Genomic DNA, 16,226 nt, shown 5'->3' with positions numbered 1-16,226 from the left:
TGGCTGCCTTTGTATTTGGAGCATAGATATTCAGAATTGATAGTTCCTCTTGGAGGATTTTACCTTTGATGAGTATGAAGTGCCCCTCCCTGTCTTTTTTGATGACTTTGGGTTGGAATTCACTCTTATCAGATATTAGAATGGCTACTCCAGCTTGTTTCTTCATACCATTTGCTTGGAAAATTGTTTTCCAGCCTTTCATTCTGAGGTAGTTTCTATCTTTTTCTCTGAGATGAGTTTCCTGTAAGCAGCAAAATGTTGGGTCTTGTTTGTGTAGCCAGTTTGTTAGTCTATGTCTTTTTATTGGGGAGTTGAGTCCATTGATATTAAGAGATATTAAGGAAAAGTAATTGTTCCTTCCTGTTATTTTTGTTGTTAAAGTTGGCATTTTGTTCTTGTGGCTGTCTTCTTTTAGGTTTGTTGAGGGATTAACTTTTTGTTTTTTGTAGGGTGTGGTTCCCGTCCTTGTATTGGTTTTTTTCTGTTATTATCCTTTGAAGGGCTGGATTCGTGGAAAGATAATGTGTGAATTTGGTTTTGTCGTGGAACACTTTGGTTTCTCCATCTATGTTAATTGAGAGTTTGGCTGGGTATAGTAGCCTGGGCTGGAATTTGTGTTCTTTTAGTGTCTGTATAACATCCGTCCAGGATCTTCTGGCTTTCATAGTCTCTGGTGAAAAATGTGGTATAATTCTGATAGGCTTGCCTTTATATGCTACTTGGTCTTTTTCTCTTACTGCTTTTAGTATTCTATCTTTATTTAGTGCATTTTTTGTTCTGATTATTATGTGTCGGGAGGTATTTCTTTTCTGGTCCAGTCTATTTGGGGTTCTGTAGGCTTCTTGTATGTTCATGGGCATCTCTTTCTTTAGATTTGGGAAGTTTTCTTCTATAATTTTGTTGAAGATGTTTGCTGGTCCTTTGAGTTGAAAATCTTCATTCCCATCTACTCCTATTATCTGTAAGTTTGGTCTTCTCATTGTGTCCTGGATTTCCTGGATGTTTTGAGTTAGGATCTTTTTGCATTTTCCATTTTCTTTGATTGTTGTGCCGATGTTCTCTATGGAATCGTCTGCACCTGAGATTCTCTCTTCCATCTCTTGTATTCTGTTTCTGATGCTGGCATCTATGGTTCCAGATTTCTTTCCTAGGGTTTCTATCTCCAGTGTTGCCTCATTTTGGGTTTCCTTTATTGTGTCTACTTCCCTTTTTTGGTCTAGTATGGTTTTTTTCATTTCCATCACCTGTTTGGATGTGTTTTCCTGTTTTTCTTTAAGGACTTCTACCTGTTTGGTTGTTTTTCCTGTCTTTCTTTAAGGACTTCTACCTGTTTGATTGTGTTATCCTGTTTTTCTTTAAGGAATGTAACTCTTTAGCAATGTTCTCCTGTAATTCTTTAAGTGAGTTATTGAAGTCCTTCTTGATGTCCTCTACCATCATCATGAGATATGCTTTTAAATCCAGGTCTAGCTTTTCGGGTGTGTTGGGGTGCCCTGGACTGGGCGAAGTGGGAGTGCTGGGTTCTGATGATGGTGAGTGGTCTTGGTTTCTGTTAGTAAGATTCTTACGTTTACCTTTTGCCATCTGGTAATCTCTGGAGTTTTTATAGTTGTCTCTGTTTAGAGATTGTTCTTCTGGTGATTCTGATTACCGTCTATCAGCAGACCTGGGAGACAGGATCTCTCCTCTGAGTTTCAGTGGTTAGAGCACTCTCTGATGGCAAGCTCTCCTCTTACAGGGAAGGTGCACAGATATCTGTTTTTTGGACCTCCTCCTGGCCGATCAAGAAGGCCCAAAACAGGACCTTTCCCAGGTGCTGTGTTGCTTTGGCAGGTCACAGAAGCTGTCTGCTTCTGTGGTGCACACTCTCACCTCTGCAGACTAAGTTCCTAAGTTCGGTAGAGTCCCAGAACCAAGATGGTGCTCTCTGCTCCTGAGGCAGAGGGCTCCCGTGCAGGGCGGATTCGTGTCCTCCCTGGCTGGGAGGGTGGCTGGATGTCTGCAGCCCGAAAAGGGTGGTGCCTCAGGGGCTCTGTGGCTCCCGCCTGTCCCAGAAGCTGTCCGCTTCTGTGGTGCACCGTAAATTATTATTGTTAATACTGACATTTTCTTCTTATTTATTCAACTCTTTAATGATAAGTAAGTGTTCTAATTTGAATGCTGTTACAACTGATATTCTAGCTAATTTATGTAGTAATGCTAACATAACTAGCCATCAGAAACAGACAGTGTCTGGGATGATTAGCATTGCCTTCAACATGATACAGCCTAGATCCACAAGAGAAACAATTCATAATCAAGAATTATCTCTATAAGGTTGAGTTTGGACATGTCTTTGGCAGATTTCTTTTTCTTTCTTTTTTTTGTTAGTTGAGATGCATATAGGGGGCCCAACTCATGAGCTAGGTACTAAACTGTATGAGTGTGAAGAAAGCTAGCTGAACATAAAATCCTGGGTGCATTCATGTCTAGCTTTGAATGTGGATGTAATATATTTCAAGTTCCTACCTTGATTTATCTGCTCTATGCTTGCTTCTTATTTTTGTCCCTCCATCTCTCCACAAGTCAGATGCTGAAATGAGCAACATTCAGAAGAGGAAAGAGAACAGGTAACCTTGATCTTCACAATTCTCCTCATAGGAAAAAATTTTCAAAGCCTTCCAGAATTTGTCTGCCCTTGCCAGGAATAGTATAAAGGGCTACCACCTTCTGAAATCACCCACTAGGAAGAATTATGGGGATAGTTCTCAGAATGGACACTCAAGCCGTAAGCATCATGGTCACCTGGGATATTTTAGGCACATGTCCCACCAAACCTATCTATGTCACCCCTACTGTGGTCAAAACTTTAGTAACTGGGTTTTGCAAATTACACAACCAAGGCCCAGTTAGATAATGCTGCTAGGAGATTAAAAATCGGGGCTCTTGACTTGGACTGACTGTAACTCATACTGTGGGGTTGGGGATTTGTACAGATTTTCTAGCTGTAGATAGTCAAGATATAGAAATGTCAGGGGCCTCTCTACTTAGTTCTATGTTCTACACGTAGCACATCACATGAAACATACTAGATAACCTCTGGAGGGATTACTCATTTGTTATCCTGTTTCCAATAAAAGAGATAGAATTATTGGAACGTTAAAGTCTTCAAACAATCTAAACTATAGATATGCTCAAATGTTTTAGTGTTGCTGTGAATACATTCCCTAATAAAACTTCACATTTGTGATAGAAATAATTAAAAGCAAAAAATACACAGATGGATTTCCTTGATGTGCAATTGATATTTAACTAAAGAGGATTGAGAGCATTTCACTAGAGCTGAGTTTTAAGGTAGTTTAATGAAGAATAATTTTCAGTGATTTTAATTTGATAGCTATAGTACAGACATTGTATTTCTTCTGTGGAAGATAAGCCTTCTTTCATTAAATCTGTGTTGAAACAATGCCATTCATTTGAAGTTTTTATTGGGACATTTTCAGGTGGCAGGTGGGGTAATGGAAACAGATTTATCACAGCCGGTGACTAGAGCTCTCATGGAGTGGAAACATTGCTCACTGCATGCCTTATTTGACTTTTTCAATGAATTAGAAAAAAAATCATTTAGAGTCCTGTGATGTTGCCACAGCAACATTCATCATTGTAAAAAATTGCCATGGGGACAAAAGAGTGAGATGCTAGCATGTTTTCATGTTTCCCAATGTGCTTCTCCTGACTCAAGCTGTGTTAAGTGTGCTGTACAATGAGAAATTTAAGGGCAGCATGGAAGAGAAAGGTGAGCCTTATCTGTTGGCTGAGTTTTTACTCCCTTGTCCTCTCTGACTTTTCTACTACCTTCTGTGTTTATTATCCAGTGTTGCATACAATATTCCAAAAGCTGAAGGGCTTTAAATAACATGTTTCAGCAATATATTTGCTGATGTGCAATTCCAAGTCTCCCACATCAAAAATCTAAGTATGTGTATGGAGTTAGTATGTCCGGAGGCAGTATGTTCTCCAGGCTCCTAGCTTGTTGGTAAACTAACACTTCCTTGAAGCTATCAGAATTAACCTCTACCCTTTCTGACTTTCAATTATGTGTTAGCATTTTAAGAATAGAGAGGAAAGGTTCTCTATTCTGAACTCTTATTCCCTCAAGACCCTCTAAGCAGAAAGAGCAGTTGCTCCTTCAAGGCTAGCAGAGAATCTCTTCTGTGCTTCCTGACTCAGAAGTGTCTAGTGCCTTTAAAGAGCCCATTTTAGTGAGTAAGGTCATCAATAATACTTTCTTGTCAAGCAATTAGCTCAAAGTCAAGTGCTATATTCTAAAGTAGTTCCCTTATTTTCTAAGTTAAGAGCATTAACTGTATCTGTGAAGATCCCTTCAATTTCCTGATAGGAAGACACTTAGTCACACAAGAGGTTCTCTTCACATCTGTGGATTCAGCCATGCACAAGCAAGGGAACAGGGTATGTGCAAGTTCCGGGCATCTGAATTATGTCCAGGGTGTTGTCTGCCTCGCTCTTGCTTTCCCTACAGCTACGCTTTTCTTAGTAGTAAAGCGTATGCACAGGAGTATGCTGTGCATACCTTTCTACTGATGCCCAAATATTAACAGTAACAGCAAATTCTGTCTCTCCCTCTTACACACACACACACACACACACACACACACACACACACACACACACACACACACACAAGAGAGAGAGAGACAGAGAGAGACAGAGAGAGATACAGAGAGAGAGAAAGAGAGAGAGAGAGAGAGAGAGAGTCAAGATTGCCAAACTCATTGAAAAGAAATGATTCATGACTTTCCTCTGACAATTTACAGTCTATAAAAATGTTGAAATAATTGCTATTCTGAAGGATTTGAGTTCATTCAGACAAGTTTTTATAAAACAATCATTATAATGGCACAACATGAAATATTTGTCTTAAGTTTGGCAGGTTCTTCTGGTACAAAACTAAGGAAAATATATTGTCTAGGCTCCAGGCAGAGCTTGAAGTGTGGGAAAACTGTAGATCATTGCTCATGGTGGAAATGTGCTGTCTTTCTTGTAAGAATTGCAAGACTTGTTTGTTTAATCCTTGGTCGTATGAGTGGGAAAGTTCAGGGTCCTTTGACCCCAATAGAAGATATAGATGAACTACAAAATACAGGCGCAGTACTAGATGCGATTAAGATCTAAGGATCACCAGTATTTGCCATTGAGTATTCTAAAACAAAGAAGAAACATCTTTTGAACAGCTCTACTCATTCAGATCCAAAAGCAAAAATAAAACCTGTAGTCACCCCAGTTGTTTAGTTAGTAAATAATTTGCTGAGCCAAAGATAGCAGGCACACTTTAAGTTTTGTCAACTCATTTATAAAAAAATGAAAATTGAAAAATGCAACACTGTAACTGAGGGAATAAAGCACTTTAAGATGCATCTACTTTTCTGAATGACTGCTAGCAAATCTGTACTGTACATGGGAAACCTCATCATTAAAAATAGCAGAAAATAATTTAAGCCTTGCTCACAAAGCCCCATTGGTGGCTATGATATGACCTAACTCTGTTTTAGAACAGACAGCCATGTAAGGCCTTAAGCCTCAGTTTCCCAAGGAAGCAGGTGAGGCATCTCAGGAAAATCACAGACAATAGGCCATTAGTCAGCAACAGCCCTGATATCTAGGTGAGAGATTGCCAGTGCAAGGATTGAGACAGCTCCTAAGGCCAGACCAAGAATGGCAAAACTAATATAGCAATCAATTAAAAATGCACTAATGTAACCGCTGGTTACCTAGTCAATCATTTAAACAGTGACCTGACCATTCCTAAAATTCCCCTTGCTGTGCTTCAAAGGAGCCTTCAAACTTCCCCAGGGTCCCTATTTTGTCTGAATGACTGATTCCTGCATTCAGGCTGTTTGTGTAGAATAAACTCCCTTGCTTTTGCGTACTATTTGAGAATAGGGTCTTTTTTCAGCGCTTCTCAGACATTTACAGCTTCTCATTAGTGATATCCAATCACATTATATATGTGTATAGCTATTAGATAAAAAAAATATTTGTATTGGCTTTTTAAAAAAGCTTTAGTTATTTTCATTACATCTTAACTCGGTGTTAGAATTTTTCTTGCATACCAATTGGATGTGCTAAAGAAGTAGATGCAAGAGAGAGTAATGAGTTTGAGACCAGTCTGGGCTCCACTTTTTGGTCTGGGAAGAGGATTCAGCAGCTAAGAGCTCTGGCTGTTGTTTCATGGAAGCTAGACTAAATTTCTAGCATCTACATGGCAACTCATAACTGTGGGGAACTCCAGTCCCTGTGGCTCTGACACTTTTTTTTTTTTAAGTCTCCTTGGGCACTTTGTGCATGTGGTATATAGACATACACGTAGGTAAGTACACATACACATAAAATAAAACAGATAAAAATCTCAAAAACTAAAAATGAGACACCTAAAGACTTAAAATCACATATATATACAGTGTTAGTTTTGTGATACAGTACTTATAGGTATTAAAATGTCTGTCAGTGACGTTCCCTTATTTTCTAAGTGGTAAAAGTCATCCTGACTTCCAACATTTTTAAATGCAGTTTTATTGAAAAATAAGCTCTTTGAAGATAATCAAAATAAGATGAAGTCAGTAAAGAGGACCTTAATTAACTATCGTCAACTCTGCCCATAGAGGAAAGGGACATTTCTGCGTAGAGGCAAGCACACAGAAGATGGTATAATGATGCACTAAGGATATCATCTGATGATGGCTATCCACATGTAGACTGCAGAATAGTGAGGCAGTAATATCACCAAAGGGTGGGGATTTCCAATGGCATCCTCAGGAAACTAATACACATGGGATTTCAACGTAAAAATGTGTTATAGATATAGATAGATAGATAATAGATAGATAGATGATAGATAGATAGATAAATTAATAATGGTGGGTGTGCAGGCTCTACTATGCACATGTAGAAGTTATGGGTTTAGACCCTTGCCTTCCACTTTGTTTATGGCAGGATTTTTTGTTCTCTTCTACATATGCTAGTCTATCTGGCCTACAGGTGTCTGTAGGTTCTCTTGTTTGTACCTTCCCATTTGACTGTAGGAATGCTGGGATGACAGATGTGCCCAGTTTTACATGGATTCTGAACTAATGTTCAATATTTGCACAGTAAGCAACTTACCAATTTAAGCTCCAAATTTCAGTTTTGGTTGATGGATGAATAATATCTGTAATGTATTGTTTCATTGGTTTTGTAGATAATAATCACTTCTGGTATGATTTTTCTATTGTTTTTCCTCTTTGATTTCAGTGGTTTCCAGTTGGTTCTTTAGTCACATACAGTTTGCTACAAGATTAGGCCAGTTCCTGAGTTTATGTTCAAAAGAATCTCTTTCTATTTCTTTTAAGACACTAGATTTCACCTACCATAACTTGAGATTCTTTGGAATATAGAGAATTTTTTTCTCCATGCGTTTATTAGAAGGCACAATTGTCTTTTGTTTATCCATCCAAAACAACAACATTTTAGAATTTTAATGTAATCCTTTCAGATAGAATTACTTTAAAGACATCGAGGTCTTTAAGCCTCTAAGCCTCTATTTCTTAGGTGGATCCAGGCGGTGTGATATCTGATAGCTTTCCATAGAATGAAACGCCTAAGAAACTGACCTCACTTACAATAGGTCTGAAATAGAACACTTTTATTTCAATCTTCTTTTTCCTTTCTTTCTGTTTCTTTCTCTGTCTCTCTTTCTCTGTCTCTCTCTCTCTCTCTCTCTCCCTTCCTTCCTTCTTTCCTTTCCTTTCCTTTCCTTTCCTTTCCTTTCCTTTCCTTTCCTTTCCTTTCCTTTCCTTTCCTTTCCTTTCCTTTCCTTTCCTTTCCTTTCCTTTCTTTCCTTTTCTTTTCTTTTTTTCCCAAGAAAAGCCTCCAACCACACAACATGCACTCTTTAATGCCAGTTCTGTTCAGGGTACACAAATGGGCTGTGGAAAGCAAATTTCTCACTTTTACTGTAATTACAAACCATCTGCTAAGATGATCTTTGGGGGTACTTGATGGTGGCTTGAAAATACATGTCAGTGTAAGAAGTTTCATGTGCTCTGCAGTTGCAAGCATGTTCGAATGTGCATAGCGAGGCAAATGTCAACATGCAGACTGTGCCGTCGAGGTGGAAAATTTAATTTCCCTTCCCTCAATTGTCTCAATTATGGAATACAATAACCATGCTGGAAATAGTACACAAGTAACAAGTTAAAATTCCAGGCAAGCAGCAGCTCTGCATGACTGTCTTCCGGGCATGTGTGAGACGATCATAGCCAAGCACAGCATGCTATGAACAGGCACATTTTAGGGCATGGTGGAGGTCAAAGTGTGGGGTAAAACTGACAAGAGGCCAGCCTAGAATGACATCTAGGTATGGTATAGCAGAAGGGAGAACTACGTGGAAAGATGTCCGTGCATGGCATAATCTGAGGGAAGAAGGAGTCCAAAGATAATACACAGTTTTCCAGCTAAGCTATGGTTCTCTGTGCTGGGGTTCAAAACATAATTAAAATGTCTCCTTTTCATCTTTTTTTAAAAAAATTTTGAGATTATAATTACTTCAGTTGTTTCTTCTTCTTCTTCTTCTTCTTCTTCTTCTTCTTCTTCTTCTTCTTCTTCTTCTTCTTCTTCTTCTTCTTCTTCTTCTTCTTCTTCTTCTTCCTCCAAATGCCATATACCTCACCTTACTTTCCTTCAAACTCATGGCCTCTTTTTCATTTAATTGTTGTTATATACATATATGCATATGTTTCTGAATATATATTCCTAAACACAACCTGGTCACTCTGTTTAACGTCCTGTGTATGTTTTCAAGGCTTACCATTTGGTGTTGGATAATTGATTGGTGTGCTCTTCCCTAGGGAGATTATTTCTCTGTCTCTCAGCATTTCTTTCTTTCCTGTCAGTCTGTGCAGGGTTGAGGCATCATGGGTTTTTCTCCACTTATATTACTATGTCTATTTTTGCTTTCCTTTTCAGGCCATGTTTGGGCAGTCATGCCAGTGAGATTTTATGGGTGAAGTATCGGACATTACTAGGAGACAGAAGCCCATAGGAAACTCCCTGATCCTCTTGCTCTTATAATTTTTCTGCTCCCTCTTCTGCAATGGTCATTGAAATGTAGGTGCAGAAAAACACGAATTACACACATACTAAAAGTCATGCATTGTACTTCACTGGTACCCAGTGATCATCCAGGGATCTTCATTTGTGCACACATTTCCTCCATCCTTGTCTTAGGGTTTTATTGCTGTGAAGAGACACCATGACCACAACAATCTTAAATAAAAGAAAATATTTAGGTATGGGCCTTATATTCCTGATCTTTCCAAGACATTTATCATGATGAGGTGTTGGATTTTGTCAAATGCTTTCTCAGCATCGAATGAGGTGATCATGCATTTTTTTTTCCTTTGAGTTTGTTTATATAGAGGATTTCACTGATGGATTTCCATATATTGAATCATCCCTGTATCCCTGGGATAAAGCCTACTTGATCATGACAGATGATCATTTTGATGTGTTCTTGGATTCAGTTTGCAAGAATTCTATTGAGTATTTTTGTATCGATATTCATAAGGGAAATTGATTTGAAGTTCTCTTTCATTGTTGGATCTTTGTGTGGTTTGGGTATCAGAGTAATTGTGGCTTCCTGGAACGAATTGGTAGTGTTCCCTCTGTTTCTATTTTGTGGAATACTGAGATTCCACCTCACACCAGTCAAATTGGCTAAGATCAACAACTCAGGTGACAGCAGATGCTGGCAAGGATGTGGAGACAGAGGAACACTCATCCATTGCTGGGAGGAATACAAGCTGGTACAACCCCTCTGGAAATCAATCTGGCAGTTCTTCAGAAAATTGGGATAGTACTACTGGAGGACCCAGAAATACCACTCCTGGGCATATATACCCAGAAGATGCTCCACCATGTAATAAGGACACATGCTCCACTATGTTCATAGCAGCCTTATTTATGATAGCCAGAAGCTAGAAAGAACCCAGATGCCCCTCAACAGAGGAATGGATACAGAAAATATGGTACATTTACACAATGGAATGCCACTCAGATATTAAAAACGATGAATTGATGAAGTTCTTAGGCAAATGGATGGAACTAGAAAATATCATCCTGAGTGAGGTAACCCAATCACAAAAGAACACACATGGTATGTACTCACTGATAAGTGGAAATTATCCCAGAAGTTTGGAATACCCAAGATACAATTCACAGACCACATGAAGCTCAAGAAGGAAGACCACAGTGTGGATACTTTTGTCCTTCTTAGAATGGGAAACAAAATACCCATTGGAGGAAATATAGAGGCAAAGTTTGGGGCAGAATCTGAAGGAAAGGCCATCCAGAGACTGTCCAACCTGGGGATCCATCCCATATACAACCTGGGGATCTATCCTATATATAGTTACCAAGCCCAGACACTATTGTGGATGCCAACAAGTGCTTACTGACAGGAGCCTGATACAGCTTTCTCCTGAGAGGCTCTGCCAGTGCCTGACAAATACAGAAGTGGATGCTCACAGCCATCTACTGGACTGAGCACAGGGTCTCCAATGGAGGAGCTAGAGAAAGGACATAAGGAGCTGAAGGGGTTTTCAGCCCCATAGGAGGAACAACAATATGAACCAACCAGTACCCACAGAGCTCCCAGGGACTAAACCACCAACCAAAGGGTACAGGGTACACATGGAGGGACCCATGTCTTCACCTAAGTATGTAGCAGAGGATGGTCTTGTGGCACATCAATGAAAGGAGAGGCCCTTGGTTTTGTGAAGGCTCAATGCCCCAGTGTAGGGGAATGCCAGGACAGGGAAGTGGGAGTGAGTGGATTATTGAGCACTGGGAGAGTGGGTGGGATAGGGGGATTTTTGGAAGGGAAATGAGGAATTGGGATAAAATTTGCAATGTTAATGAAGAAAACATCTAAAAAAAGACACTCACTGAGAATAGAAAAAAAAAAAGAAAATATTTAAGCAAGGCTGGCTTATAATTCAGAGGTTTAGTCTATTATCATTATAGTGGGAAACATGGTAGCATGCATGCAGATATGGTGCTGGAGAGGTCATTGAGAGTCAGAATTGAAGAGAACAGTAAGAGAGAGAGAGATACTGAGCCTGTCTTGAGCTTCTGAAACCTCAAAGCCCAGTCTCAATGACACAGTTTCTACTCCAACAAGGCCACACTTTCTAGTACTGTCTCTTGTACGGGCTTATGAGGGACATTTTCATTCAAACCCCTACAATGACCTAAGAATTTATACCTTAACAATTTCCCCAAGTAATGCATTATTTTTGTGGAAATAGCTGAGAGAAATAGATGCTTTCATAGCAATCCAGGACCCCCCCCACACACACAGATAGAGAGAGAGAGAGAGAGAGAGAGAGAGAGAGAGAGAGAGAGAGAGAGAGAGAGTGCCTGTATGTAATCCTGGGCAGTGTATTTGGTATGTATGCATTGTGTGTCTAGTTTGCTAAGCCCTGCCCAAGCATTTCAAGGAATGGCAATTATGAGAGGAAAAACTAGAGAACATTATTTGGTATTATTTACTTTTCTCATCCTTCTAAATCTTGCTTTCGAATAAGACTGATGGCAGGTGCAATTCCAGTGGCCAAACAGGTAGATTTATGCTTTTGTTACTTCTGTACTTTGTGTGTGAGTGTGGGGGAATAAATAGATGGGAAAGCTATGTGCTAAAGGCTTACATACCATAGTGTCCTTCAAGAAATGATCATAGACACTGAGCATCATTTACAAATGACACAATTAACAATGGGCTTTTTAAAAAAATTCTTTTCTATTAAAATTACACAGGAGGAGTGGCCCACAGGACACAGGTAGGGTTGTGATTCATTCTTTCCTGAGCATTAATTACATTGTAGCAACCCCACCTGCCTTATAAAGTCAGTCTCATTCATCCTCCCAGTAATGCTCAGAGGTGGATTCTACAGTGTCTATAGCATCACCTAGGAAAGAGAGACCAGCTAGCCAATCAGGTTCACTTTATAAAATTTAATCAGGGACCCTGTCTGGGTCTGAGCTAGGACTTCTGCATAAATGTTATGGTTGTGTACCTTGGTGTTCTTGTGAGACTCCTCACGGTGAGAATAAGGATGTCTCTGACTCCTTTGCCTGCACATGGGAGACATTTCCTCCTACAGGTTACCTCATTCAACCTCTACAGGAGGGTTTGTGCCTATTCTCATTGTAACTTGTTACGCTGTGTTCAGTTGATATCTGTGAAATGGCTGCTATTTTTTTTTAAAGGGGAAACAGGAGCAATGGAACAGGGGGAGAGGAGAGCTAGGAACTGGAAGAGTGGAGGGAGGGGAAACTGTAGTTGGAGTGTAATGCATGAAAGAAGAGTTAAAAAAAATCTATTAGTTCAGATGAATGCCAACTACTGTAGCAGATCATCCCCTAGGCTTTGAGGGCAGACCACAATAGATGTTGATTTTTACCATGCAGGAAATCAGTGCAGGTTTTCCTGGACAGCCGTCACCTGGCAGTGATACAGGGCTTATGCTCATTCCGTAAGGTTTTGGAACCCAGTACAGTCATTTGTCACAGAGGAGAAAAAGGCCAGAGAAGCCAACATTTGAAAATCCCTTTTCCAAGACAGATGCACAGCACTCAGGTCCATATTCCACAGAGCAACTCCCATGACCATCTGGGTGCAAGGGAGACTGAGTTTAAAACAAAGATCTCAATCGGATAGACATTGCAGTGCGATTTCACAGGATATAAAGGAAGGCGATTGGCTGTGACATTCCTCTTCGTTAATATTTCCTCCACACTTGGAATGGAATGTAGGTGTGGCTCTTCTAACAATGGAATTTAACTTTAAAAATCTTACCAGCAATTCCGAGCATACAAAGAAGCCAGATATTGATACCAGAGTTGGATTAGAGATCTCCGTGATTATGTTATGCTAAACTAACTTTGAAAGGAGTATAAAAATAAAGGGTAAATAAAAAACACAACACCACAAAACAAAACAAAAACCTATTCCATAAGGGGAGTGGCAAAACTAGGTGGAATGTCTGTCAGAATAACTAGATGCTTTGCCCTACTTTCTCCTCTATTAATTTAACTGTCTGGTCTTATGTGGAGGTCTTTTATCCACTTAGACTTGAGCTTTGTACAAGGAGATAAGAGTGAATCAATTCGCAGTCTTCTACATGATAACCTCCAGTTGTGCCAGCACCATTTGTTGAAAAATGCTGTCTTTTTTCCACTGGATGGTTTTAGCTCCCTTGTCAAAGATTAAGTGACCATAGCTGTGTGGATTCATTTCTGGATCTTCAATTCTATTCCCTTGATCTACCTGTTTGTCACTGTACAGTAGATATGGTACAGGGGAAAAATTCCTAAACAGAATAGCAATGGCTTGCGCTGTAAGATCAAGAATTGACAAATGGGACCTCATAAAATTGCAAAGCTTCTGTAAGGCAAAAGACAGTCTCAATAAGACAAAAAGGCCACCAACAGATTGGGAAAGGATTTTTACCAATTCTAAATCTGATAGGGGACTAATATCTAATATATACAAAGAGCTCAAGAAGCTGGACTCCAGAAATTCAAATAACCCCATTAAAAATGGGGTTCAGAGCTAAACAAAGAATTCTCAACTGAGGAATACTGAATGGCTGAGAAGCACCTGAAAAAATGTTCAACATCCTTAATCATCAGGGAAATGCAAATCAAAACAACCCTGAGATTCCACCTCACACCAGTCATAATGGCTAAGATCAAAAATTCAGGTGACAGTAGATGCTGGCGAGGATTTGGAGATAAAGGAACACTCCTCCATTGTTGGTGGAATTGCAAGCTTGTACAACCACTCTGGAAGTCAGTCTGGAGGTTGCTCAGAAAGTTGAACATAATACTACCAGAAGATCCAGCAATACCTCTCCTGGGCATATACCCAGAAGAAGTTCCAACTGGTAATAAGAACACATGCTCCAGTATGTTCATTGCAGCCTTATTTATAATAGCCAGAAACTGGAAAGAATCCAGATGTCCTTCAATAGAGGAATGGATACAGAAAATATGGTACATTTACACAATGGAGTACTACTTAGCAATTAAGAACAGTGGATTTATGAAATTCTTGGACAATTGGATGTATCTGGAGGATATCATCCTTAGTGAAGTAACCCAATCACAAAAGAAGTCATTAGATATGCACACACCGATAAGTGGATATTAGCCCAGAAACATAGAACACCCAAGATACAATTTACAAAACACAAGAAAATCAAGAAGAGGGAAGACCAATGGGTAGATACTTTATTCCTTCTCAGAATAGGGAACAAAATACCCATGAAAGGAGACAAAGTTTGGAGCTAAGACAAACGGATGGACTATCCAGAAACTACCCCACCCGGGGATCCATCCCATAATCAGCCACCAAACCCAGACACTATTGTACAATGTCAGAAAGATTTTGCTGAAGGGACCCTGTTAAAGCTGTCTTGTATGAAGCTATGCCAGTGACTAGCAAAAACAGAAGTGGATGCTCACAGTCATCTATAAGATGGATCACAGGACGCCCAATGGAGAAGCTAGAGAAAGCACCCAAGGAGCTGAAGGGTTCTGCAATCCTATAGGTGGAACAACAATATGAACTAACCAGTACCCCTAGAGCTTGTGTCTCTAGCTGCATATGTAGCAGAAGATGGCCTAGTTGGCCATCACTGGAAGAGAGGCCCCTTGGTATTGCAAACTTTATCTGCCTCAGTACAGGGGAATGCCAGGGCCAAGAAGTGGGAGTAGGTGGGTATGGGAGCAGGGCAGAGGGAGGGTATAGGGAACTTTCAGGATAGCATTTGAAATGTATATAAAGAAAATACCTAATAAAATGTTATTTTTGTCTAAAAAAAAAAAGAATAACTAGATGCTATTTTATTGGATCACTGGATTATTTCTAGTTGGGTTTCTCATCATTTCCAGTGGAAGACAACAAGGTTGGTATTCATGTTTCAGAGAGGGGGGTGGGGGATTGAGAGATAGATATTTGGGAGTTTATTCAGTTTACAAAGATGTGCGCAGTTTGGGGAGAGGTGATTTTGACTAATGCTCTAGAGCTTCTGTTGTTTTTAATATTTAGGAAACCTGAGTGCCTCAATTTCATTCCCCATTGCTGTGAGTGAACACCGTGACTAAACGGACCACACAAAGAAAAGATTTGGACTGAGGTTGGGACTCCATGGAAGAATGAGTGTAAGGAATGAAGGAGCTGAAGAGGATGGCAACTCCATAGAAAGACCAAAAATGTCAACTAACCTGGACCCCTGGTACCTTCCAGAGACTAAGCCATCAACCAAAGAGCAGACGTGGGCCCCAGCAGAGGGGGCCATGTAGCAGAGGATTGCCTTGTCTGGCCTCAGTCAGAGAGGATGCGACTAATCCTGTAGATACTTGATGACTCACAGAAGGGGCATGCCCAGGGAGGGTGGTGGGGTGAGCACCATCTTAGAAGCAAAGGGAGCAGAGAGGGGACAAAGAAATCTGGGAGTGGGGACCAAGGAGGGGGGCAACATTTGGAATGTGAATAAATAAAATAATTAAAACAAAAGAAATTGGCTCACAATTTCAAACTATAGTTCGTTATGATGGAAAGTCAAGGTGGCAAGAAGTGAAGTCAGTTTGGACTATATCTTCATATTTAAGCTATTTGGAATGGACATTCTATTGTTCACTTTTCTCGTCTTTCTGATCATAAGTTTGAAGAAGACCAATGATGAGTGCAAGCACAGAGGGCAATGAGTTAGTGAATGCCCCCTAGTGCTCAGCTTGCTTTCCCCAGGTCCCCTGGCCCTGAAAATTTCTCAGCAACAAAGACAAATGCCCCAGACTCTCCCACAAGCCAACCTAATCCAGATAACCCTCATTGGAGTGTCTTTTCCAAGTGATTCAGATTGTGAGGGGCTGATAATTGGATAAACTGTCATTAGATCTTCATTAAAGGAATTTTAATGGGTTATTTAAAAATGATGTGCACCTGGTAATGGGATGTGTTGGGGAGAATATAAGAGTTAGAGGGAAAAATGGGGTATATATGATTATCACATGTATAAAAATTGCAAAAATAAATAAATAAAACCTGACCACACTGAACATTTTAATGAAAATTATTTTCATCACCTTGATTTAACTTAGTTTTTAACAAAAGCATGAGGTATAAC

At 39.8% G+C, this 16,226-nt stretch overlaps 1 long non-coding RNA gene across 1 annotated transcript in view; it reads left to right on the top strand.

Moving 5' to 3' along the window:
- The window catches only part of LOC147000799 (uncharacterized), a 117,928-nt gene extending 102,410 nt beyond the window's left edge, over window positions 1-15,518 (top strand). The window contains exons 3-4 of the long non-coding RNA XR_015045643.1: window positions 2,566-2,609; window positions 15,149-15,518. This is a non-coding gene — a long non-coding RNA (uncharacterized LOC147000799). The remainder of the gene's footprint in view (window positions 1-2,565; window positions 2,610-15,148) is intronic.
- The last annotated feature ends 708 nt before the right edge of the window (window positions 15,519-16,226 follow it).

This window comes from Mus caroli, unplaced genomic scaffold (genome assembly GCF_978045245.1).
Source record: "Mus caroli unplaced genomic scaffold, Mus_caroli_1 scaffold_16, whole genome shotgun sequence".
Lineage (NCBI taxonomy): Eukaryota > Metazoa > Chordata > Mammalia > Rodentia > Muridae > Mus > Mus caroli.
Note: the sequence above shows the minus strand (reverse complement) of the source record. Positions and strands in the feature narration are given on the sequence as shown.